Below are 26,574 nucleotides of genomic sequence, written 5' to 3' on the forward strand. Positions count from 1 at the left end.
TCACCAGCATGTTCACTGTTTTGAAAAATATATCACGAGTGAGCAAACTGTCACTGATGTAATGCGAAACCCTGGCTACGTTTCATCTTTAGAGTAGAGTTCAAATTGAAGGGAATAAGTGGAGAAAGAGGCTTTTCGAGCTTACCATTGCATTATGCCAGCACCGCCGCTTATTAAAACTTCAAGATTACGAGTGTGAAATTTGGGTGTTTGGTGTGCGAAACTGGGATCTTCTGAACCATTGGTCATAGGACTGCGCAACAACGCCTTCCGGACTCACAGAGGGAGGAAGTGTCATCTGCTGCAGCAGAGGTGAACAAGCACTAGCTCATTTGTAGTAGACTAGATCAAGAAGTGGGCTGTGGCCGTGTAAAATAACCATGTTGGTGTTTACATAAAATTATTCTGGAGGAACACGAAATCTGTATATCGAGATAGTGGGACTCGGATTTAAACGCCGCTCCTTAAGAACACAAGACCAGAGTTTTAATCACCTCACAGTCGTCCAAAAGAAAGACAGGAGAAATACGTCTACTGCACAGCAGTGCCGCAGTCCTAACAAGTTTCAACGTCTACTGAATATGGAGGACGAACTGCTGGTGACTTTCTCTCCGGACGAAATTAAACTGTTCAGCACTTACCCGGTATTTCTTAAGAGCAACAGCAGGAGAAAGCAAGTTTCTCAGAATTAAATTCTGTTCCTTGGAACACAAAATAGATGTACAGCTATGATTAATTGTTGCATAATCAGTGCCACCGTCTGCGACGAGAGAAGAAGCTAGTCTATTTACATCTGAGTTCCGGCTGAGACTCATCTCTACGTTTGTGGTCTTCACATCGAAGCTCGTTCCATGGTGTAGCGTCTGTACAGAAAGCAACGCACTTTCACTGGTTATAAATACTGGTAAACGATGTTTATAAACACAGAAACTTGTCACAGGCATTTCCTTTAGTATTCATCACATAGGTCATTTAATTTGTTTAAAAGAAGCACTACATTAGGTTATAAATGATTGACAATCATAACTTAATTTGCATATATGTTGCCTTGAGAAAGTCTCTGGTATTTCCTATTGCGTTTTTTCTTTCATGCAAATAAGCTAGTATAAAACTTCACTTCAAAAATGTAGATTTAATGAAATTTTATACTTAATTTAAAGGTTTAGTTTCTCGTGTAACTAGATTTTCAGTACTTCTTAAATAAACGATAGCGCATTAGGCTCATTAACCTCATCGCTGAATGCAAATTAGCATTGATAAATGTACAAAGAGTAATGTAATCAATCGTATGTGCTATATGCGAGTGACAGTCTCTTCTGTAGTTTATCCAGATTCAGTGTAATTCAAGAACTTTCACATAGCAGTCACACTAAATTAATGATGTATCATTGATCTTAAGGTCCTCTTAATTGTATATGATACAGATTTATGTATTCCGATACATTCATGTGTTCTTCTTCAGTGGAGGCACGCATTAAACAGACTAGAAGCAGTAGTGTGCAGAAATAATGCCAAGAGCTGTGAGTGCATTAAAATACGTAACATGATGCAGAAGCATTTGTTATTGTACCCTGTAATCCAAGTGAGTAGGTTGCACTTTTCACGAAAATAGAGAATCGTGATAGTGATAGAGAGGCACGGTTATCGTTCAGACGTACCACAGGGGTTGTTCTGATGAAGACGAACGTCTTTTGCAAGTCAGTACCTAGTGATGTTGTCTCAGGGTACTACTAACGAAACAAAAAGCGCGCAAAAAAGCTGGACATGTAGCGAATGCACTCTGGCCCGTTCAGTTCTTAAATTCCAGAGTTCGGCGGCATAAGAAGAACAGGAAGTTCAGCTGTTTAAAGGCTTCTGTCGACAGCATAGGGAATGCTTTGAATACTAGCAGACCGCTTCTTCTGACTCCATAGTGCTGTTGACAAGGAATCTCAGTCGATTCCATATTCCTAGATTTCCAGAAGGCTTTTGATACCGTTCCTCACAAGCGACTACTCATCAAATTGCGTGCATATGGCGTATCGTCTCAGTTGTGTGACTGGATTCGTGATTTCCTCTCAGAGAGATCACAGTTCGTAGTGATAGACGGTAAATCATAGAGTAGAACAGAAGTGATCTCTGGCATTCCACAAGGTAGTGTCATAGGCCCTCTGCTATTACTGATTTACATAAATGATCTAGGTGATGATCTGAGGTGCCACCCTTGATTGTTTTGCAGATGACGCTGTAATTTCCCGTCTAGTAAAATAATCAGACGATCAATTCCAATTACAAAATGATCTAGAGGGAATTTCTGTATGGTGCGAAAAGTGGCAATTAGGGCAGAACAAATGTCATCCACATGGGTACTAAAAGAAACCCGATAAATTTTGGGTATATGATAAATCGCACAAATCTAAGGGCTATCAATTCGACTAAATACCTAGGAATTTCAATTACGAACAACTTAAATTGGAAGGGCCACATAGATAATATTGTGGGGCAGGCGAAACAAAGACTGTGCTTTGTTCGCACAACACTTTAAGATGCGACAAACCCACTAAAGTGACAGCCTACATTACACTTGTCCGTTCTCTGCTGGAATATTGCTGCGCGATGTGGGGTCTTTACCAGGTAGGATTGACGGAGGACATCGAAAAAATGCAAAGAAGGGCAGCTCGTTTCGTGCTATCGGGCAATAGGGGTGAGAGTGTCACTGATATTATACGCGAGATGGGGTGGCAGTCACTGAAACAAAGGCGATTTTCTGGGCGGAGTGGCCGAGCGGTTCTAGGCGCTACAGTCTGGAACCGAGCGACCGCTACTGTCGCAGGTTCGAAACCTACCTCGAGCATGGATGTGTGTGATGTCCTTAGGTTAGTTATGTTTAATTAGCTCTAAGTTCTAGGCGACTGATGACCTCAGAAGTTAAGTCGCAAAGTGCTTCGAGGCATTTGAACCATTTTGAACCATTTGTATCTTCCGGTGAGGCAGGGAGCCATGTCGGCGGTAGCATAGCTACCGGTAGGGTCATTCTTGCCGAACGGGCCCTGGCTGAGGAACAGACCAAGTGTGTTCTGCAACGACCCACCATTCAATGTTCTTTCCTAATCCGCAAGAGTCAATGAGTGAGCGAAGTCTCCTGCAGTCCTTAGTCGTTCCTTCCCTATCTTTCCCATGATAAGGTATGGTACCCCTGACAGAAGAGTCTCTGCTCCCCAAGGTTGCGGGTTGTGCTTACGGCTAACAAACCTCTCACACACAAAAAAAAAGAAAAAAAATGTTACGAATCTCTCACTTACGCTTCGGAATGGTTTAAGAAACAGTGCTATAAGACGTCATGGCAACGAAAAATGGACATACGAATTGGTACATGGAATACATATAGTTTGTGGAAGCCTGTACGTATGCAAAGATTACAAACGAATTAAAGAAATACAATGTAAGAATTGCCGCAATACAGGAAAATGATTTCCTGGAGAATACATACAGAACCTTGGACAATACACTACGTTTAACTGCATGAGTTTGGAACAGCTCATTTGAAAGGAGCTGGTTGAAACAGTGATCATTTCTGAGGCAGTTAATGAAAGAATATGTTACATACGGATGAGATATCTATGGTTCAATATATCTACTGTCAACGTTCATGCACCTACAAACAACAAAGAAGATGCTGTAAAAGAGTTTCTATGAGTCCCTAGAGAATGTGTGTAACAACCTACCGCAGCACCTCAAAATCGGACTGAGAGACTTTAATGCCAAGGTAGGAAAAGAGATACATTTGCAGCCGACGACAGGAAATGAAAGCCTTCATGGCGAATCCAATGAAAATGGATTGAGAATGATTTCATTCGCAAAATCAGAAAGCATTAATGTTAGGAGTACAACCTTTCCGCACAAAGATATACACAAAGGCACATGGTATTAGGAAGAAGAAATGACGACAAACCAAATCTATTATACACTCCTGGAAATGGAAAAAAGAACACATTGGCACCGGTGTGTCAGACCCACCATACTTGCTCCGGACACTGCGAGAGGGCTGTACAAGCAATGATCACACGCACGGCACAGCGGACACACCAGGAACCGCGGTGTTGGCCGTCGAATGGCGCTAGCTGCGCAGCATTTGTGCACCGCCGCCGTCAGTGTCAGCCAGTTTGCGGTGGCATACGGAGCTCCATTGTAGTCTTTAACACTGGTAGCATGCCGCGACAGCGTGGACGTAAACCTTATGTGCACTTGACGGACTTTGAGCGAGGGCGTATAGTGGGCATGCGGGAGGCCGGGTGGACGTACCGCCGAATTGCTCAACACGTGGGGCGTGAGGTCTCCACAGTACATCGATGTTGTCGCCAGTGGTCGGCGGAAGGTGCACGTGCCCGTAGACCTGGGACCGGACCGCAGCGACGCACGGATGCACGCCAAGACCGTAGGCTCCTACGCAGTGCCGTAGGGGTCCGCACCGCCACTTCCCAGCAAATTAGGGACACTGTTGCTCCTGGGGTATCGGCGAGGACCATTCGCAACCGTCTCCATGAAGCTGGGCTACGGTCCCGCACACCGTTAGGCCGTCTTCCGCTCACGCCCCAACATCGTGCAGCCCGCCTCCAGTGGTGTCGCGATAGGCGTGAATGGAGGGACGAAAGGAGACGTGTCGTCTTCAGCGATGAGAGTCGCTTCTGCCTTGGTGCCAATGATGGTCGTATGCGTGTTTGGCGCCGTGCAGGCGAGCACCACAATCAGGACTGCATACGACCGAGGCACACAGGGCCAACACCAGGCATCAAGGTGTGGGGAGCGATCTCCTACACTGGCCGTAGACCTCTGGTGATCGTCGAGGGGACACTGAATAGTGCACGGTACATCCAAACCGTCATCGAACCCATCGTTCTACCATTCCTAGACCGGCAAGGGAACTTGCTGTTCCAACAGGACAATGCACGTCCGCATGTATCCCGTGCCACCCAACGTGCTCTAGAAGGTGTAAGTCAACTACCCTGGCCAGCAAGATCTGCGGATCTGTCCCCCATTGAGCATGTTTGGGACTGGATGATGCGTCGTCTCACGCGGTCTGCACGTCCAGCACGAACGCTGGTCCAACTGAGGCGCCAGGTGGAAATGGCATGGCATGGCAAATCGTTCCACAGGACTACATAAAGCATCTCTACGATCGTCTCCATGGGAGAATAGCAGCCTGCATTGCTGTGAAAGGTGGATATACACTGTACTAGTGCCGACATCGTGCATGCTCTGTTGCCTGAGTCTATGTGCCTGTGGTTCTGTCAGTGTGATCATGTGATGTATCTGACCCCAGGAATGTGTCAATAAAGTTTCCCCTTCCTTGGACAATGAATTCACGGTGTTCTTATTTCAATTTCCAGGAGTGTATTTTAATCTCAAATAGACATAGGAGTGCCATCAGTGATATTTGAACGTACCGGGTTGCCGACATAGCCTCTGACCATAACTTAGTGGTTGCATCCATGAAAGTCAAACTGAAAACAAATCAAAGGAAGCACAAAGTATGCCAGTTCAGTATGATGTCCATCCAATGAGGGACAATACTGAAACTTGTCAGTTTCAGGTGGAAGTGTGCGATAGGTTTCTAGTTCTTGACAAAGCAACAGAGAAAACGAATGAAAGCAAAAGCCATAAACGTAATCTGAACGGCCATCAAGAAAGTGATTCAAGCATCAACCGAAAGCAGAACGAAAGAAGAAGAAATGGTTCAACGATATGTGCAAAAGAGCGGTAGAAGCTAGCATCACAGCCGACTCCAGGACCGAAAAAACGAAGAATTAGAATAGGGCTACAGGGAGACACAGAAGGAAACGCCGCGCGGGATTAGCTGAGCGGTCTTAAACGCTGCAGACATGGACTGTGCGGCTGATCCCGGCGGAGGTTCGAGTCCTCCCTCGGGCATGGGTGTGTGTGTTTGTCCTTAGCATAATTTAGGTTAAGCAGTGTGTAAGCTTAAGGACTGATGACCTTAGCAGTTGAGTTCCATAAGATTTCACACACACACAAGGAAACAAGCAAGATCCCACGAAGAGAAAAAAGGCATTCAAATGGTTCAAATGGCTCTGTGCACTATGGGACTTAACATCTTAGGTCATCAGTCCCCTAGAACTTAGAACTACTTAAACCTAACTAACCTAAGGACATCACACACATCCATGCCCGAGGCAGGATTCGAACCTGCGACCGTAGGAGTCCCGCGGTTCCGGACTGCAGCGCCTAGAACCGCACGGCCATCGCGGCCGGCGAAAAAAGGCATTACCTGAAGCACACCATAGAGAGTACTGAGAGTGACCAGAAAGAAAACAGCATTCGCAAAGTGTATGTCACTGTAAATAACATTAGGAAGGGACATAAACCGCGAGGAGCAGCTCTTCATGACGTCAATGTAAACATTATCGCTGGATAAGACGATGTATTAAAGGCTTGGAAAGAATATATTGGCTACTTGTTGAACAGCCCGGAGCCAGAAACAAGCTGGAGAACGCTTGCCCTAAAGCAGCTGAACCTCTTGTAAACGACCCAACATACGAGGGAGAAATCAACGGTTTGAAAAAAAACTGAAAACTTAAATAGCGGTGGGAAGTGATGGAATAGTAACAGAATTACTGATAGTCATAAACTCCACGAGAAACTGTTCCACTTTATTCTTAAAATTTGGCAAGATGATAAATACCGGATGGTGGGACTCATATTGTCCTTACAACCAAGAAAGGAGATAAACTAAACTGCAGAAATTATAGACGAATATCCCTACCAGTTACAGCATACAAAGTGCTGTCAGAGATAATTTCTTAAATACTCACTGCCTGCACCGAGGATGAAATAGGGGATTACCAGAATGGTTTTCGCAAAAACAGAACAACAATAGACAGCTCATCAAGACAATCAGTGAAAAAATATCGGGATACAAAAAGAGCATCCATTACCTGTTCATAGACTTCCAGAAGGTCTGCGATTCGGTGCACAAAGAAACGGTATGGGCAATCATGGCAAAATATGGAATCCCCAAGAAACTCATCATCTTGGTCAAAATATGTGAGGAGAAGGCAGAAAACAAGGTGACATACTGTGGCTCCACATCGGACTGTTTTGAGAACAAAACTGGACTGAAGCAAGATGACGCGCTATCCCCATTTATCTTCAGCCATGTCAAGGAAAATGTGGTAAGAGAAACCAAACGTGCAACAGATGGAAACATCACAGATAAACGATCAAATATACTGGCCTATGCAGAATGCAGACAACAGTGCTGAAATTGAAACATTGTTCAAGAACCTAAATGAAACCGGCATGAAATATGTTTAAAAAATAATTAAGAAAAAACAGAATACATGATCGATCACAGGGAAAAGGTCTCAACTTCGCTCCCACCCCCAAGTTCACTCCGGTCGCAGAAATTGTTAGTGCTGTTGAACAGGTTGCAGCTCGACTTCCGCCTGAATCGGCTGAGGAAATACGTCGTGAAACTTATCGTGAGTTGACGATATCCAAGCCGATGAAGTCAAATATCACCAGTAAAGACAGGGAGGCCATTCGTGATCCGAGGGAGCGCTCTGAAATTTTTGTCTTACCGGCTGACAAAGGCAATGCTACAGTTGTTGTCTCCCATAAGAACTACACTGATAAGATGCAGAGCCTGCTAAATGACGATTCCAACCGGAAGATGAGCGTTGACGTTGACGTTGAGGTGGAGAACAAGACGAGGTCGCTTCTCAAAGATGCAGATTTACCGGATGGTGACGCTAAGAAATTGTTACCCCAAAGTCCGTACCGCCTAGACTATATGGACTACCGAAGGTTCACAAAGAGGGGGTACCATTACGCCCCATTGTCAGCAACATCAGGACACCTACATATTTGTTGGCCAAATATCTGACGGGAATATTAAGTCCTTATGTGGGTAATTGCCCTCATCACTTCCGTAATTCCGTGGATTTTGTTAAACGCCTTGATAGCTTCAGGTTGGATGAGTCAAATATCATTGTGAGTTTTGACGTCGTTTCCTTGTTTACGAGGGTACCCCTGCGAGAGTCACTAGAATCGATTAGTCAGGAGTTTGACGAGAAGACCACTGAACGTTTTAGGCATGTCTTGACTTCCACGTATTTTCTTTTTAATGGAGAATACTACGAACAAACGGAGGGAATCACCATGGGTAGCCTAGTCTCACCAGTGGTAGCGAATTTGTACATGGAGAACTTCGAGGAGGAAGCCCTGTCGTCATCCGAATGGAAACCTATTGTTTTTTCCGTTACGTGGACGACACGTTCGTCATCTGGCCACATGGTATGGATGAACTCCTTGACTTCCTTACACATCTAAACTCCATACACCCCAACATCAAATTCACTATGGAGACTGAAACGGAGGGTAAATTACCTTTCCTTGACGTCTTGGTCAAGAGAGTGGCTGACGGCACCCTAGGTCATGGGCTGTATCGGAAGACAACGCACACTGATCTGTATTTGCACGCAGACAGCTGCCACCACCCTTCACAGAGGAATGGGGTACTTAAACCTCTAGTACATAGGGCGCGCACTATCTCTGACGCAGAGTGTCTACCCCAGGAATTGGAACATCTGAGAACTGTATTTCGAAGAAATTGGTACTTAGAGTGGCAGATTCTACGTGCTCTCCGCCCAACCACTACAGCACAACCTGTGGAGATGGATGAAATCACGAGGGAGGAGGTAGGCACTGGGTTTATTCCATATATAGGCCCACTCTCGGGGGAAAATCACCCGCATTTTAAAGAAACACCGGGTCGGAACTGTGTTTTGACTTCCGAATAAAACTCGTGCACTGGTGGGGAGCGCCAAAGATGACCTCGGTTTGAGGAAGGCCAGTGTGCACCAGATTCCGTGTCAATGTGGCAAGTCGTATATTGGTCAGACGATGCGTACCGTCGAGGATCGATGCCGTGAACACCAGAGGCACACTAGACTGATGTATCCGAGCAAGTCGGCGGTCGCTGAACATTGTTTGTCGGAAAATCACGCACGAGTATTCTGGTACAGACGTCGAGATACTGGGATAGCGTTGTTAGAGAGGCCATCGAAATTCGCACCAATGTCAACCTCATAAACCGTGACTGTGGCTATAATCTTAGCAACGCTTGGGAACCAGCGATTGGGTTAATCAAGAGTAAATCCGCCGCGACCGAACCCAGTTACCTCTGAGCACCCATAGCGTACGGATCTCCGTGCCGGCACGTTCACAGGAGCTCAGTCCGTCAGTTCACCTGATGATGGCGACATGTATGATCACCGAAATATTGTGCCCGTTGGACACTGTAGACCGGCAGTACACCCGTGGATATTTTGATGGGAAAGGGAATCAGCCGTGCCCCAAACTGGCATTTGCCCGGAGCTCTTTTGGGAAGTTACGGAAAACTTAAATCTGGACTGCCAGACAGGGATTTGAACCGTCGTCCTCCCGAATGTGAGTCCACTGTGCTAACCTCTGCACAGTCACTGTTGATGCATTTGTGAGCGTTCGTTCAATCCACTAGATAGGAATTCCCTTAGCCCTCTTTTATACCACAGCACAATGATTGCAAGCTCCGTTTGCAGAACATTTGCGACTCACATGATACTGAATTCTAGGAGTGATAAATCATGGTTGGTTCAGTAACGCCAACTATTTGTGAACGGTTATGTACTAGATATGTGGTATATAACTACATTCACAAGAATCCACCTTGCAGTGTTCACGTGGTTCGTGAAGTTCATAACTTAACATTCTTGTGTTGAAATGCATTAGAATAAAATGCACAGATTTGACTCCTCCCCTTTCACCCTTGCGGGAACCGAGTAAGGTGGATATTAATTAAAGCGCTGCCCTCGAATTCGCAAGGAGCGAGACTCCAATCCCAGTGCCTTAATTCAGATTTAGGTTTTGTGTGGTTTCCCTGCAGCTTAAGACGAATGCTGCGATGATTCCTTTGAAACGGACACGACTCATTTTCTTCATCACGCTTGTGCAATCTGAGGTTCCGTTCCGCCTCTAATGTCAAAGACATGTTAAGATTTGATCTTCTCCCCTTTCAGGTTTCTCCCCTTGGGGTCTATAGAGTATGATTATGCAATTAAATGGACGCTCAAATCATAAGTAAAGATCGCCAGAACCAATAAGGCACGTTAAAGTTGAAACATGTCTGTGGGTAGTCCCACGAGACACGAAGCGCAGTGATTAAAACACTGAACTCGCCACTCGGGTGACTGCCATTGTGATTTAGATTTTCCGTGGACTGCCAAAATGGCTTAAGGTAAATGCCGGCAAGGTTCCTTAGAATATGATACGACCGATTTCCTCTCCTATCCTTGTCCAATCCGAGCTTGTGCACACTCTGTAATGATCTCGTCGTTGACAGTACCTTAAAAGTGGGCAACTTTGTGACTGAGGTATTAAATTGTGACAAAAGCTCGCTCCAACTATTTATTATTAAATAGTGTAACTCGGGTCCACATTCAACGCATAGTTCTGCTACGGTGTATTCGTACACGCCGCCATTAGTGATGCAAGCTACAAGTGCAGGCAATTTTTTGTTACCCAAATGGAGGAACTTGGTTGTAGATGTCTTCGGAGCTTTCTGTTACTGGCTGGTTCAAATGGCTCTGAGCACTATGGGACTTAACATCTATGGTCATCAGTCCCCTAGAACTTAGAACTACTTAAACCTAACTAACCTAAGGACATCACACACAGCCATGCCCGAGGCAGGATTCGAACCTGCGACCGTAGCAGTCACGCGGTTCCGGACTGAGAGCCTAGAACAGCGAGACCACCGCGGCCTTTCTGTTACTGCCGATAACTTTGAAGAGCTGACTGAATGAACGTAAGTTGATGTAAATAGGCTACATATATGCAGACCATTCTGTATAAGTGTCACATTTTATAAAAATCTTCTTCAGCCAATGGAAAGTGAAAAAAAGTTATTTCTGCAGTTTAGAGGGTTAACTCTGTGACAGCGCACACAGCTCATAGCTGCAGAAACAACTGTGACAAGTGAAACTGCAGGAAACAAATCTCATTAACGAAATTAGAGACATTAGTGTATGGTTTAGTAAAAAAGATATAATTTTATTTCGCGTTATAAGTTTGTTTCTAAATATGATATACGGCTCAGAATATTTTATTGAATGTTTCATAACTTTTTTTTTCTCATACGACTGAACTTGTGTAAGTAAGGCTCTAACAGTTTGAACAAATTACCTTGCTTAGACGATGTTGTGCCGTGTGCAAGTGTTGTGATATGTTTTTCATTCATATGGTTCCACGGAATAGAAGCGTTTATAAGTGGGTAAAGTTTTGTTTAATTGCCTTGGTTGTTTCAATTTGCTATTTTTTCATTCTTATTTTGTTTCAGCGAAGACAGGCCTATTATTATTTGAATTTTAAGAAAATTACAAAAATTAATCTCATAAAATTGGCTGACTTTGTGATAAATGTTTATCTGTGCATGGATAAAGCAAAACTCATTCAGCTGGGCAAATTTGTAACAAAGTTTTAATTTTGTGTCATAAAGAAACACTAAGTCAGCCCATTACTGTCACAGATCACATTAATTCTACTACCTCTGCCTTAGACTTATGTAACAATGTTGCCCTGAGTGGGGGTGTAACTTTTTGACAATTAATATTCCATATTCCGAATAGCTCATTGCATATAAAAATTCGATTTCTATCAAAATCAAATGATACGGGTTATAAAATTTCATATATGTGGAAATGAAATGTCGCAGTACATAATTGTGTAGGATTATGTTGCAAACAGCTCCAAAAGTGGCACAAGGTTGCCTACTTTACGGCATGTAAAACCCTAATCGTCCTTGGTACGTGAGGCAAGTTGCTCCTCTGCTGCGTTCAGCTAGGGACAGTGGTTGTAACCTCGTGGGAGTAATGTTTGAGCAGTATGAAAGCCATCAACAGACGAACAAACGCAGATTTGAGGGCATTGTATATGTGCTATTAGTTAGTAGACTGAAAACCGTTGGTAACACTTTTATTAAAAGACGGTGTGGTTTGAAATTATGCCAGTATGAAGATATGTTGGTATTTATCCACTAAAATCATTGACCCCTGAATGAGAAGAGATGGGAGTGGGGGATGCTGTCGAAGTGTGTAGGAATGCCCAGGACCTTGTCCTATCAACCACGCTAAGTTCTTTGCATGGGCTACAAGTGCTCCCAGCCTCATATGTAGTGTGCGCCTCTACGAGTCGTATATGTCGTTGTCTTCATCATCACAAAATAAAAGCTAAACGCTCCTAAGGCTGTCTCGCACATTCACCTGCACATCAACCCCTGAGCTGTAGGTAGAGAAGTATTTCCACGAGAAATATAATTGTGTAGCCTTCCGCGGCCACAGTCAGTTGACATGGCGTCATAATGTGAAAAACCATACTGGAGAAACCAGACCCGGAAGAAGCCCACTGTAACTGTGGCCGAAATGTTGATTTCTGCAGTATAGTATTCTATATTATAATACAATGCCATACTCAGGATACTTTTATGTCAAATGGTAGTCGTAAAGTTTTAGTTTTGACTTCAAAGAAAAAAATCAAGCTGCGGCAATGAAATTTGGTGACTGTGGTAGTTCTTCTCTACGTATTCATCCTTCAATTGGTCTCGTTTTCCTAACGGTGGGTGACTTGGCTGATATGTTAGTTGTAGAGGTCTGCATTTTGGCTTTTAAGGAAACGTTACACCTCGAAAATAGCCTCGTCGTCTTTCTCCAAATAGCGGCCACGCGATAGTTTCTTCATCAGAGGAAAGAGGAAAATGTCAGTGGGTGCCAAGTGAGGGGACTGCAGGAGGAAGGGTGAGGGAAGGAGAGACAAAACTTGATACCCGAAAGAAGCCGCATGTGTGAAGTGTCGTGTGCAGATGGAGCTGGAGCGTTGTCGTGGAGCAAAAACACCTCTCTGTACCGACCGACCGTCGTGTCATCCTCTGTCAGTATGAAGGGTCAGCGCCCGCATCTCGTGGTCGCGCGGTAGCGTTCTCGCTTCCCACGCCCGGGTTCCCGGGTTCGATTACCGGCGGGGTCAGGGGTTTTCTCTGCCTCGTGATGGCTGGGTGTTGTGTGCTGTCTTTAGGTTAGTTAGGTTTAAATAGTTCTAAGTTCTAGGGGACTGATGACCATAGATGTTAAGTCCCATAGTGCTCAAAGCCATTTGAACCATGAAGGGTCAGCACACCACTCTCATGTAGTTAACGGGTTTCTTAACCTTGGAACCGCTACTACTCGGTCGAGTAGCACTTCATTTCGGCATCATGAGGCTGACTGCACCTCTTACCACTCCTCCCACTAAAGAAAAGCCCCTGGCAATACTCGGAATCGAATGAGGGTCTCCAGCGTGGCAGTTAGCATCACTGACCACTTTGCTATGGAGGAGGACAGATGTTGAAGTAGGGGTTTATTAACTGAGGATACCCTGTTACTTAGTTTATGAGAATATAATCTGCCAAAATCTGTTAGATTGCAAATGAAATTTCATAGGTAAACACCCTTACGTTATTAAACAATACCGTGCTGTCGTCCGCTCCTGTTAGCTGGACAGTCAGCGCGGTGGACTGCCCCGCCAAGGGGCCCGGGTTCGATTCCCGGCTGGGGCAGGAGATTTTCTCCGCTCAGGGACTGGGTGTTGTGCTGTTCTCATCATCATTTCATCCCCATCTCCGACGCCCAAGTCGCCCAATGTGGCGTCGAATGCAATAAGTACTTGCCCTCGGTGGCCGAAATTCCCCGAATGGGGGACTCCTGGCCCACAATGCCGTGCGCTCATTTCCATACCGTGCTGTCACTCGCGTGTTTTTGCTATGTCGATCGGATTTTTTCAGTTGAAATACAGAAAATATTTTTCGATTTGTCTTATGCCTATTTAAATCTCAAGTTGTTGATATTCTAGTCGAAAACTGAACATACAGTTTCAAACGGTGATATAAAAATTAGAGTCTGGCCAGTACAAATGAAGCGTTATTAGTTATCCACTGTCATCTTACAACCTAAGTTAAGAATCATGTGTGAAGACAATGGTCTCCCATCGACCAGCTGGCAGGCGTACCAATCAGGATATTCCCCTCTCACATTCGTTGTTGGTTGTCTCGCCTTCATGAAGCCTTCTGCACTCGATGATATCCTTGTGTGGTTACAGCTGTGATAGATTGTACTCCGGTTCCGTTCTCAAAACCAAGAGAGTCTGCACAGTGATAACACTGTAGACTCACATTCAAGAGACTAGTGGCTCAAATCCTCGTCTGATCATTCATATTTAGGTTTTCCGTGGTTTTCCTACATTGCTTAAGGCAAATTCCAGGACGGTTCATTTGAAAAGTACATGGTTAATTTCAGTCTCCATTGTTTGCCAATCCGATATATGGTCCATCTATAGAGTGTAGCTCAGTTCCCTATACAGGCATTGAGGACTTGTAGTGGGGACCAAGAGAGTTAAGTTTAGCATAGGTCTTTATGTCTGGAAACGAACTTTTTTCCCGCTACATGCAAAATACCTCAATGCACTTTCAAACTTCCCGCATTTTCGGCGCCGCTGACTAGGGTATTACGTACGTCATTCGCTGATCAGCTGATCTCCCGTGTCAACTACAGGTTTGTTTGCATGCTATTCAGTTGAGTTTGTGCTGCGTTCAGAGAGGTTTGTACCTGCTGTTGTGCTTGTCGCCGTTTCTCATGCTGCACTACTGTACAGTAGTAATCATTCACCACAGCACAGAATGCGAGCTGTACATATGTTTCATATTTAGTGTGTTACTGTTGGCCACGGGGAACAACACATTCGCAGTATATGCTGACATGATGCTACTCTATGGCGAAGCTTGGTGCAATGGGAGAGCTGCTTGTCAGTAGTACGTTTAGTGTGTTACACACTACCAGACACTTTCGCACTTTGCATTTATTGCAGTGTACCAGTGGGCCTCAGAGATGGGTACAACGACCACCAGCAGAATCGACTGTGCTGCTCCACGGCGGAGCCACACATCCGACCTTGAAGAGGCTGTACTCTATGTACTAGAAGAAGATGAGATGGCGAGTATCAGAAACATAACAGGTAGACTGAATGTGGATAACCAAACTGTCTGACGTGTTGTGCATGAGCAGCAGCTACACTCATACCCACCCCCCAGAAGGCACAGGCAATGCAGTCACAGGATTTTGCGTCATGACCCCACTTCTGCAGGTGATTGATGCACCATTGTGCGGACGAGCCAGATGTCCCATAGCAGATTCTTTTCACAGATGAAGCCAAGTTCAGCAGTGAAGGTTTTGTAAATTCCCCACATCGGATTATTTTCACAGATGAAGCTACGTTCAGCAGTGAAGGTTTTGTAAATTCCCACAACAATCATGTGTGGGCTGTCGAAAACACTCTTACTGCTCGCCCCCGCAGGTATCAGGAAGGATACAGTCTGAAAATCTGGGCAGGGTTCTTCGATGGCCACGTGATTGGGCAATACCTTCTTCCACCACATTTCATGGATGCCTCATAATTATGTTTCTTGGTTGTCTATTGCATTGCTCTTTGAAGATGGGCTGCTGCATATGTGGTTGCAGAACGATGGCGCACTATCACATTTTTCACATGTGGTCTGAGATCATCTGGACCAATGGTTTTGGCAATAGTGGATAGGTCGTGGTGGCCTGGCGACTTGGCTTGCACTTTCTCCCGACTTGAACCTGCCAGACTACTATCTGTGGGGTCACATGAAATCCTTGATTTGCGAAACCCCTGTGCAACTGAGGAAGATCTACTGGTGTGGGTCATGGCTGTGGCGAATGCTGGAGGACCAAGGATTTCTGATCATGTGTACCAGAATATGGTACAGAGGTACCGTGTCTGTGTTAATGTTCGTGATCATCACATCAAGCCCTGCTTGTAGGTAGTGAGACTATGGCCTCCTGTAGGGTAGACCGTTCGGTGGGTGCAAATTTTTCGATTTGTCGCCACTTCGGAGAATTGCGATTCGATGGGGATGAAATGATGATGATTAGGACAACATAGCACCCAGTCCCTGAGTGGAGAAAATCTCCGACCCAGCCGGGAATCGAACCCGGGCCCTTAGGATTGACATTCGGTCGCGCTGACCACTCAGCTACCGGGGGTGGACTGCTTGCAGGTGAACCCAGACGACAAGCAGCAGGAAGCAGAGAGCAACGTGTGTTGTGATATTCCGCGTGTAGTGGGAAAGCGGTTCGTTTCCGGATATGAGGTCCTATGCTAAACTCAAACGTCTTGGTCTCCACTACAAGTTCTCAAATTACACCTTACTTAATGCCCTCGTCGTCGATGGGAAGTGAATCTCTAATCTTTCTTTCTCCTTTATCCTCATGAGTGCATGACAATAAGTACCCTACTCACCATTGGCCTGTGACGCAGTCGTTGCCGGCCAAAGATCTTTGAAATTTCTAGATGCCGAAACTATGGTTAGAAATTACTGTCGTAATCTACAAAGAACTGATCTGTTTCCAATCTGCTAACAGATGCCTGTACACAAGTTCGCAAAGTTAACTATCCCAGCAGTCTTCTCTGACAGCACTCACTGCCGCCCTACTCTCAGACTTGTTGTCTGCTATGTACAGATGATGAAAACTGGTTATGGTGCCACTGCATACTCAACTGTTCCATTGTGCACGACTACTATGGTATGGCATACTGACCTTTTGTGTCAACTACATGATGTCCTCCCTATTTTTTGTTGTTTCTGTTATTGTTCATTAATTTGTGAAAACGAGTGTGTATTCGTTAGCACAGACAGCGACAGCTACTTTCGAACTTTGCAGAATTCATTGTCAGGTGCTTTAGCTAAGGCAACCCTAGATGTTATCATGTAAAAGCGCAAGATGCAACATCATTGTCACCATGCTTTCCTTCTGCATGTTCCGCTACATGCCAAAAAAGCCTTATCTGGAAGTAGAAAGATAGATTAGATATACCTTTTTTCTCGTAGATCCGTAGTCAGAAGATCTTCATGGACGTTGAACATGTCAAACTAATAATACACGATACGTATTTACAAAACAAGAGATGTTCCTTCCTCTGATTCTATGTGAAACGCTTCTCACGCATGTTGAATAACTTTAAAAATTCTAAAATACATTTTAAGTAAAAAACAACGATGCAACACGAAGGAATTATGCAAACTAATCACAAAATGATATTCATACAAGTACTGACTGAAAACTGAAAATTATAAACTTTGGCAGCCGATGGATGGAAGTGAGACGCTGCAGCGCAGTTTCATCACGCAGCTGGCAAGGATAGTAAACAGAGGACATGTCGATACCAGGGCATAAAGTCTTTTCGAATTTCATTCCATGTACTCAGTTGGACAGTAAATACCCCGCGCAGATAGGTGCCTGGATTATACATACTGATATCAGCATTTGAGAGAAGACATGTAGTTAGGCTCAACGAAGCCAGTTGGAGTAATTAGCGAATCACTCGACATTCGAATGGGAGCTTTGCCACTATTCGACGATGTTGTCTGGAATGGGTGAGCGATGGCCGAACACAGCGTCGAGTAGGAAACTATCGACATAGAGAGATGAGAGAATGAGAGGACTGAGTTGTCACCAGAGAGGCACTCAGAACCCCTGATTCATCATTACCAATGTTGTTTGGTGGCCAATATCTCCATTCCGTAACACAACTGCACACATGTATTAACAGGGTTCTTTATTAACTAGAAGAGAAAGCTACTTATCTTTAAGGTAGTTCATGTGCCGTGCTACAAACTCTTCCATAATGGTCCACGTTAGCCGCACTGCTGGTGAAGTACAAGTCCCATTATAAACACTACACTCTGGTATCTGGTGACGTGAACTGACAGATGCCAACTAAAATAGTGACTGATGCTGACTGGGACTGCGACAGACTGGGTCTCCATCTGCAATTTGGCTGACTGTCTGTGACTGAATGGGCTCTCCTAAATACTGGCAGTAGAGACGGCGTTGTGGCATATTGCTTGCAAGTCTGTCTTTGGCCTCTCACCTGATAGGAGCGCTTGATTCAGCGCCTAGTATCGATCTTCTTGCAATCTCTTTGCCGACCAGTGTGCTTGCGACAACTTACGCCAAAGTATCCCCCCCCCCCCCCCCCCCCTGCAAAATGCAGCACCGTTCTCGTGTAAGGAGGCTGGGAACAACAACGGGGAGGGAGGCAGGACGCTCGATGTAGAGATGAGGTGGGAACTATGACTGTGGAGGACGGCGTACTCCCGACCGTATCACACCACCGTCTGATGTGAGAGGCAACAGTAACATCCTATGGAAATCTGCTGCCAGGACACATGTCCAGGCCTGAGAACGTTTCCTGGGGCAATGCCAGCGACAGTGATGGCGATGGCGGGTCCTGGTCCATGGGGTCGGCGAGAGGGGACTGCAGGGGCGAGGGTAATCCTCCATCTGCTCCTCTTGGTGTGTACTAGTGGCACCAGCAGGCGGCTGCGAAAGCCGCATGGTCTCTTGAGTCCGTGAATCTGAGGGAATAAAAGCAGCAGAATCACGGGTCAAATTACATGCGCGAATTAGGATCTGGTGGCTGCAGGACCTGCAGTCAAATACTTAGAAGAGCCAGTGCGTTCGTGAATCATGCCTAACCCTCAAACGAACAAGCTCGCATGGCACAAAGTGATACTTGCAGACCATTGGCGGTGCCAGATGCTGTGGTGGGAGTAGCAAGTGTAGTAGCGTCCAATAGTGGCGGCCATACGGAAGTTCCACCAGTGTTGGTCTGTCCCGTGGTGGGAGTAATAGGAGGCGAGAAAGAGTTGCAGCACCTGTTCCTGTGTGTGGTGGTGCGAAGCTTGGCCATCTCTTGCTTAAAAGTGCTTACAAAGCCTTCTGCTTCTCCATTCTACTGGGAGTGAAATGGAGCACTTGTTAGATGACAAATGCCATTTCGTTCACAAAACTACACATGAAGTGAACTGTGGTCCATTGTCTGAAACAAGTACTTTTGGCAAACCTTCTACGCAAAATATGGAGTATAACGCTTGAATAGTGCTACATGATGTGGTAGAAGCCATAGGCACCACAAATGGGAATTTGCTAAAAGAGTCTATCACTATAAACCAACGAGTGTTCCAAAGTGGTCCTGCAAAGTCAATATGCACTCGTTGCCATGGCGATTGAGGCTTAGGCCCAGCTGAGAATGTCTGTGGCGCAATGGATTGGTTTACCGTGCACGTCATCTGTTCAATGTGGGCGTTCCTGCCCTGCCAAGCACAGTACCGTCGCGCTAACTGTTTATTTTCAATTTCATTGACAGAATTTAAACACCTAATAGAATGAGAAAGAGAATTTATTCCATACATAATAATGAGTCTAGGTTATTATTGAAAACAGAAGTGGCTACTTTTCACTATCGATTTCCAGAAGTTATAGGAGCATTAAGTTAACATAATTGTATAATATTACTAGCATGACAAAAAGTGGCTGTGATAATAGTTTTATCATATTGTGCCCAATTGATATATATGTTTTCATCAACACTACCTTAAGAATTATTGTTGGTGCCTTAGGAGGTCTAAACCATACAACTTCCAGAATACTTATAAAATAAACACCTAGGATCAATAATTACATCACTTATTTTTAGACAAAATATTTGAGAACTTATTTTATTATTTATAACATTATTAAGATTAATTATAGTCTCTGTGTGCAATAAAATAAGTGTGTTCGTTATAAACGAAACCTACTGACCAAGAAATACATTAAAACAGAAATTAAATTGATAATATTTGTATCACTACTATCACTTGAATGGTTACTTGCTTTCCGTGGATTCTTTCCAAAATGAACTGTTATACAACGACTTACAGAAAACAATCTATCGACTTTAATAACAAGTATGATACTATTAACAACTATTACGCTATAATGTTACTTACAAATCACTTCTCAATCACTGCTATATCCTACACAGAAAATGCATTATCAGTAAAAATTAGGTCTCAAAAATCAAGATTTATACTACCTACAACAGTTATAATTTCAACAATAGCATTAATATCTTCATCAACTTTAATTTTCTGATACTAAGGACATAAGTTAAACAAACTAGTAACCTTCAAAATTGTAATTGAAAGAATGGTCTTTCATCCCTTTGTAAAATGTTTAGACTTCTAGAATTACAGTCTATGATCAGAATGGAATAGAAGGCCAACTTTCTGGTAAGAGAGAAAATTTATCATAAGTAGGTTTAAATTTTTATACATGTATTTTCAACAATCTCACTGCAATAATGATTATTCTCAACAAACAATAGTATTAGCCATAATCATAGGAACATCAATAGAAATAACTATTAATGGTGTGTTAGGACAACTTGGATTGTTGGTTAGAGATGGCCAGATTTACAATATTGTGATTACAGCTCATGCATTCTTCACAATTTACTTTACAGTAACATCTGTTATAATTGCGGATCTGGTAATTAACTTATACTTTTAATAATTGGAGAATAAGGTATATCATTCCCTTGAATAAATAACTTAAGTTTTTGACTACAACCACTATCATTGACCTTACTTCTTACTTCTTCTATAGTAGATAATGGCGCTTATATGTGATGAAAAGTTTACCCCCAAGCCAGCAGAAGCTACTACCCATAGTGGAGCCTCAGTAGACCTTTCTATTTTTTCTTTGCTGTTAGCAGGTGTTTCTTCTAGTGTAGGGCAACAAATTTTATTACAACTATGATTAATATACGATCAGAAATAATAAATTTAAACCAAATACCATTGTTTGTATTATCAGTTGCCACTTCAGCTGTTTTCCTCTTTTTATCTCTTCCATTTCCAGAAGCTGCTATTACCATATTATTAACAACCCAAAACCTAAACACCCCATTCTTTAATCCTGTAGAAGGATCCCATATTTGATTCTTTCCTCACCCATAAGTCTATGTTTTAATCTTACCAAGATTCGGTATTATTTCACACATCTTATGTCAATAAAGTGGAAAAATTGAGTTATTTGTAATGCTAGATGTAGTTTATACCATTCTATCAACTAGAATAAAAGGATTCATTGTATGAGCTTGTCATGTATTTATACTAGGAATTGAGGTCGAAACAAAAACGTACTTAACATCAGCAACAATAATATTCCTGTACCAACAAGGAAAAGGTATTCAGACATTTAGCAACACCATACAGAAGAAAGTTCAAGCTATCATTTTGAGCTCTAAGAATTACTTTTTTATTCAACGTTGGAGGCTTAACAGGATTAATATTAGCCAATTTCTCCCTTGATATTGCCCTACATTACACTCACTATGCTTTAGCACACTTCCATTATGTACTACCTGCAGCAGCGGTATTTGCACTTATATGAGATGTCATGCAATGATACCCTTTCTTACAGGATCAGCTATAAATAATAAATGATTAAAAATTCAATTTGCAATTATATTTATTAGAGTAAATCTCATTTTCCTCTGTCAATACTTCCCAGGAATAGCAGACATACCACTAGGATATTTTCACTATGCACATCCATATATATCATGAAATGTATTATCAGGTACTGGATCTACAGGTCAGTTTTCAGAATCAACATATTTGTTGTAATCACATGAGAAAAAGAAATTACAATCTGAGCAATTATATTTAGAAGTAACATAAGCAGATCAATTGAACAACTAAAAATTAACCCTCTTGCAGAACAGTGAGAGTTGTCATTAATTTCTAGATTCTAATATAGTGGATTATTGCAGTATATTTAAACTCTACAATAAAGTTTTGACTATTTATTATAATCCTTTAATGGAAACATGATCAGATTAATCATTAGAAGATGATTAATGAATCAATTACCATTTTTCCATGGCCATACTATAGTTATGCTATTATTAATCACAGCAATTGTAGGTTGTGCTCTTAATTATAATTTTAGTTATTGCCTACACAGATCGATATATACTTCATGGGTATTTAACTGAAAATATCTGAACAGCTTAACCTGTCATTACTTCAATTTGTAATTGCGTTACCTTCACTACAACTGCTATATTCACTTGATTATTCAGGAGATGCAATAATCACAGTTAGAACAACTGGATGACAATGATACTGAAGTTATAAATATTCATGCCTGTAGATGTTGAGTTTGATATTTAAATAACACCAGAGTAAAATGAAGTCCCTTAGTTCAGTTACACAAAAAATCAGGAGAGAAAAAGTCAATGTTTGCGGAGAAAATCACAGACGTATACCAACTATAATTTAAAGAACTATAGTTAATCTATTCATTAAATGGTTGTCTAAAATAAACTAAGGAATTAGATAAAATATGACATTAGAATATCGAGCAAAAGTAATTTTAGTGTATCTTGAATATCACATGACTGAAAGTGATGGTTTCATAAAGCAAATAATATTAAATTAGTACCCACATAATAAGGAGAAATATTAATCTGGGTCCCTCAACTATTAACACTAATATGACTTTCTCTATCTATTATATTTTCTGTTTTTTTTCATTCTATTTAATCAAACAAACATGTTTTCATTTAAACCAAGCTCTACTAGAAGAGCATAAAAATGAATAATTGGAAGAAATAACTTAATTCGAAAATGATAAAAAATCTCTTCTCAACATTTGGTCCATCAACAATCATCTTTAACGTGTCAGTAAACTGAAACAGAACATTCCTAAGACTGTTATTCATCCCTTCATTATTTTAACTAACACAATCATCAATTCATATTTTTTGAAATAAATTAAACATAACTCTACACAATGAATCCGAAACACTATTGGGTCAAAAATCATTTAATGGAAAAACATTAATCGTTATTTCAGTGTTTATTATAATACTATTTAACAATTTTAGAGGAATATTTCCATACATTTTTAGAATTACTAGACAGCTAGCTTTAAAATCTGCAGTTGCTCTACCTATATGACTAAGACTTACATTGTGTGGATGAATTAACTACACCAATAACGTATTTACACTGATGTGACTTTGTAGGCTTTCCTTATATAGTAATTCTTCATAGTCTCCTTGGTGCTGGAATGTAAGTGTTGATCTTGTATGTATAAAATCTATGGAGGTAAAATTTACTGAAGGAAGGCCTACGTTTGTAATTCCATCCATAGTCTAGAATACGATTTAGGCTGAATTGAAAGCACATACAAAACAATTATTTGAACAATATTGAAAAAATGAATAAATATGTGATTATATAAATCTATATATGTAATCATGTGTGTGTGTGTGTGTGTGTGTGTGTGTGTGTGTGTGTGTGCATAAAGAAAGAACAATACAAAATAAATTTTTCTTGTTGTTGTGCCACAATAAAATTGAAAACCTTACAACAAACTGTAGCATCACTGAGCAGTCGACAGATTACCTTTTTTTATTTATGCTGACATAGAAAAGATACACACTGTGAATAACAATTACATCTGTTTTTCTTTCAATAAATAGTAGCAGGGGCATAACAAATGGTTTCTTAACTGACACTAGTTTTTATGCAGTTTGAACATGCATATATACACTGCTTGGTTACAAAAAAGATGCTTTATATACAGAAGTGAAGGTTTCCTCAGAGATTTGTCTTAAAAAGGAAATGATCTGTGTATAATATTGCAGTTGCAGATGTAAATTTTTTCCATACTAATACTACTATGGATTTTATCCCTATAGCTGATATTTACAATACTGCAGAGGTACTCCCATGGATTTTTTTCTTTTTGCGTGGTTTATAGATAGATACAATATTGCAGAAGTACATTTTTTCTTCTGTGTAGGTTAAGTATATATACATAGCAATGAACATAATTTTTTGAGATGATCTATATACAAAACTGTAGAGATAGGTTTTTCAATATATGAAGTGTTTATAATGTGTATGGTCGACTAGCGGCACAAGGCTGGAAAAGATGAAGAAATCACACACACACACACACACACACACACACACACACACACACACACACACACACAGAGTGTGTGTAGAATATTGTAGAGGCAAAATACGTAAGAATGGGAGGGTCCCAATCTCATCTGCATAAGTGTCATTGCATGACAGACCAATTTTTAGCTGTAGTGCAGTATGTAACTCATGACCTCGTGATCGGAAGACTATTCGCCGCAGCATGTGAGGAGAATTGACAGCACAACCATGCAAGCACTCCTTATAGTACTCAATCATGAGAGCCTGTGAACCACAGAATGCACACTCTTAGCCCACCTACAGGTGACACCTGCATCTATGCAGTATGCATATGTTTTGGAACTGGGCTGCTCAAACTCTGCAGTGTGTCAGCCATTCACTTCATCTTTAATCAGGCCTATAACCTTCTCCTTCTGAGGTGTTGAGCCATAATGTTTATCATATTAACAGAATCTTCCTCGGTTCTTGGTAGAATAACATTATAATAAATGAAAAGCAACAGTTTGCTTTTGTTCTTTAATATTACTTTTATTGGTAACCGATTTTCAGCTTGCAAGGCCATCTTCAGACATTTACTGAGTATTATCACCAAAGAAGTTAAATGTTAGCAGACAACATTGGAAGAGCAGTAACACATCTAGACTGACGTAGAAACAGCATAATAGAAACTGTTATGTAGGCATGCTATTCCTATTTTGTGCTAAAGATTTTCCTGTCTACTCCATTGTTACTCATGTAAAGTTCAGTTTTTACTTTTTCATTGCAACGATATTACTTACTGTATGTTTCTACATCAGTCTAGATGTGTTACTTCTCTTCCAACGTTGTCTGTTGACATTTAACTTCTTTGGTGATAATACTCAGTAAATGTCTGAAGATGGCCTTGTAAGCTGAAAACCGGTTTACAATAAAAGTAATATTGTAGAACAAAAGTAAACTGGTGCTTTTCATTTATCATAATGTTTATTGTCGCATATCAAGAAGTGTCAAATCCCTTGGGATTGTACCTAATTACTTCATATGGATCGCAACCTTTCACCCAGTAGATGAAACTACCTGTATCAATATATAGTAATAGAGGCTTAGTGAAGTTTTGCTGTGCAAACTCATAGTGTAATCAGTACATGTGGAGTTTGGAGAGTTTCACAACACAAATACAGATTTAGACAAGCTTCACGAACTCCACCGAAACCTTATCCAGCTCCACAGTGACAAGTTCTTCATGGAAGGTAGTGGTCTGCTTAAAATCTTTCTTTGTTACGTAATCTCCTGCACGATGAAGCCCATCCATTTGGTAAACTAAATAAATTCGCGTCAGTTTCTAACGTTTTCGCCAGAAACTGGATTATTCATAAATTTATAAAAATCTTTTTCAATATCAGAAGTCACAACATCTCTCTGTTCGGTATTTACGTCAATGTACTCCTTCAGCCTAGGGATGCAACTTGAAGAAGATGGGATGGGTGATTTTAAGAAGTCTGGTACCCAATGTGACACACTACTGGAGGTTTCTGCAATGTAGAATGTATCTCTGCTTATTCCCTTGAACTGTCATCAGCTTGGAGACAGTACCATTCCACAGGACTGGGCGCTCTAGAGACAGCGGTATGTCACTATACTCGTCATGCAAAGTGGCAAGATATTCCTGCTATGACTACAGGACATATCCCACCCCAACATCAGCACCTACATTTCGCATCTCATCTCTCAGTCTGGTGAGTTCATCTTTGGACAGCCACTGAAACATTCGAAACGACAGAGATTATTACTTAACACGCCAACAGAGATTGTTTACATTCAAGTAAAGGATGTAACTCAAATCGACAGATGGTCTGTACTCCTCCTCACTCTTTCGTAGGGTATTTCCCTCTACCTACCTATGCACACAGTTCTAAAGCCCCTGCAAATTCCGTGTTTTAAATGAAGCAGCTTATCAAGAATGGTCAACAGTTTGAGGTTGGTACATGTCTCTTTCAACACTCCGTCTCGCAATAGCCCCACCACAATGTAATAAAAGGCATAATCCAGAGTGTATGTGCCAAGGCATACACTCTGGACTTTCTCAAAAAATGTCTGTGAGCAGGCGCACATCTATCGCCAAGTACAATTTAGCATATTACTCTAAATTAAAGATATTGAACTCCTGCCAAACATTCACCATGTGCCTATACTCCGCGTCCTTTTTGGCTGTGCCTATGGGCTTACTTGTGAAAGTAGTTACATTGGGCAGTGTAGTTTCACTGAGTCTCACCACTGAATCCAGGTATTCATATTGAAAGACCCCTTCTTCATAACAAGCTGAAACTTTGAATAGTCAGCATATGAGGCTCTAATGAGATGAATATCTTCTCGATGCATTGTCTCAGTAGGTTGTAAAGAGATGTGTGGATAAATTTAATGAATCCAGGAAGCAGAGCGATATTCTGGAAGTGATTCGTGTGGAGAATGAAATGTAGTTTTCTATATTGTCATATATGACAATGATTGTATCGTTCTCCAATCTGAAGGCACAACCAGTGTTCAACAAGAAAGTGAGCATCATACCCACTCAAATACTGGAAGAAAATTGACAGATGTGAAATTTTGCACTTCAAGGTGCCTGCGGTGTGAGGTGCACCACGGAACTTCCTCGTTACATG

The sequence above is a fragment of the Schistocerca gregaria genome, chromosome X (genome assembly GCF_023897955.1).
Source record: "Schistocerca gregaria isolate iqSchGreg1 chromosome X, iqSchGreg1.2, whole genome shotgun sequence".
Classification (NCBI taxonomy): Eukaryota; Metazoa; Arthropoda; class Insecta; order Orthoptera; family Acrididae; genus Schistocerca; species Schistocerca gregaria.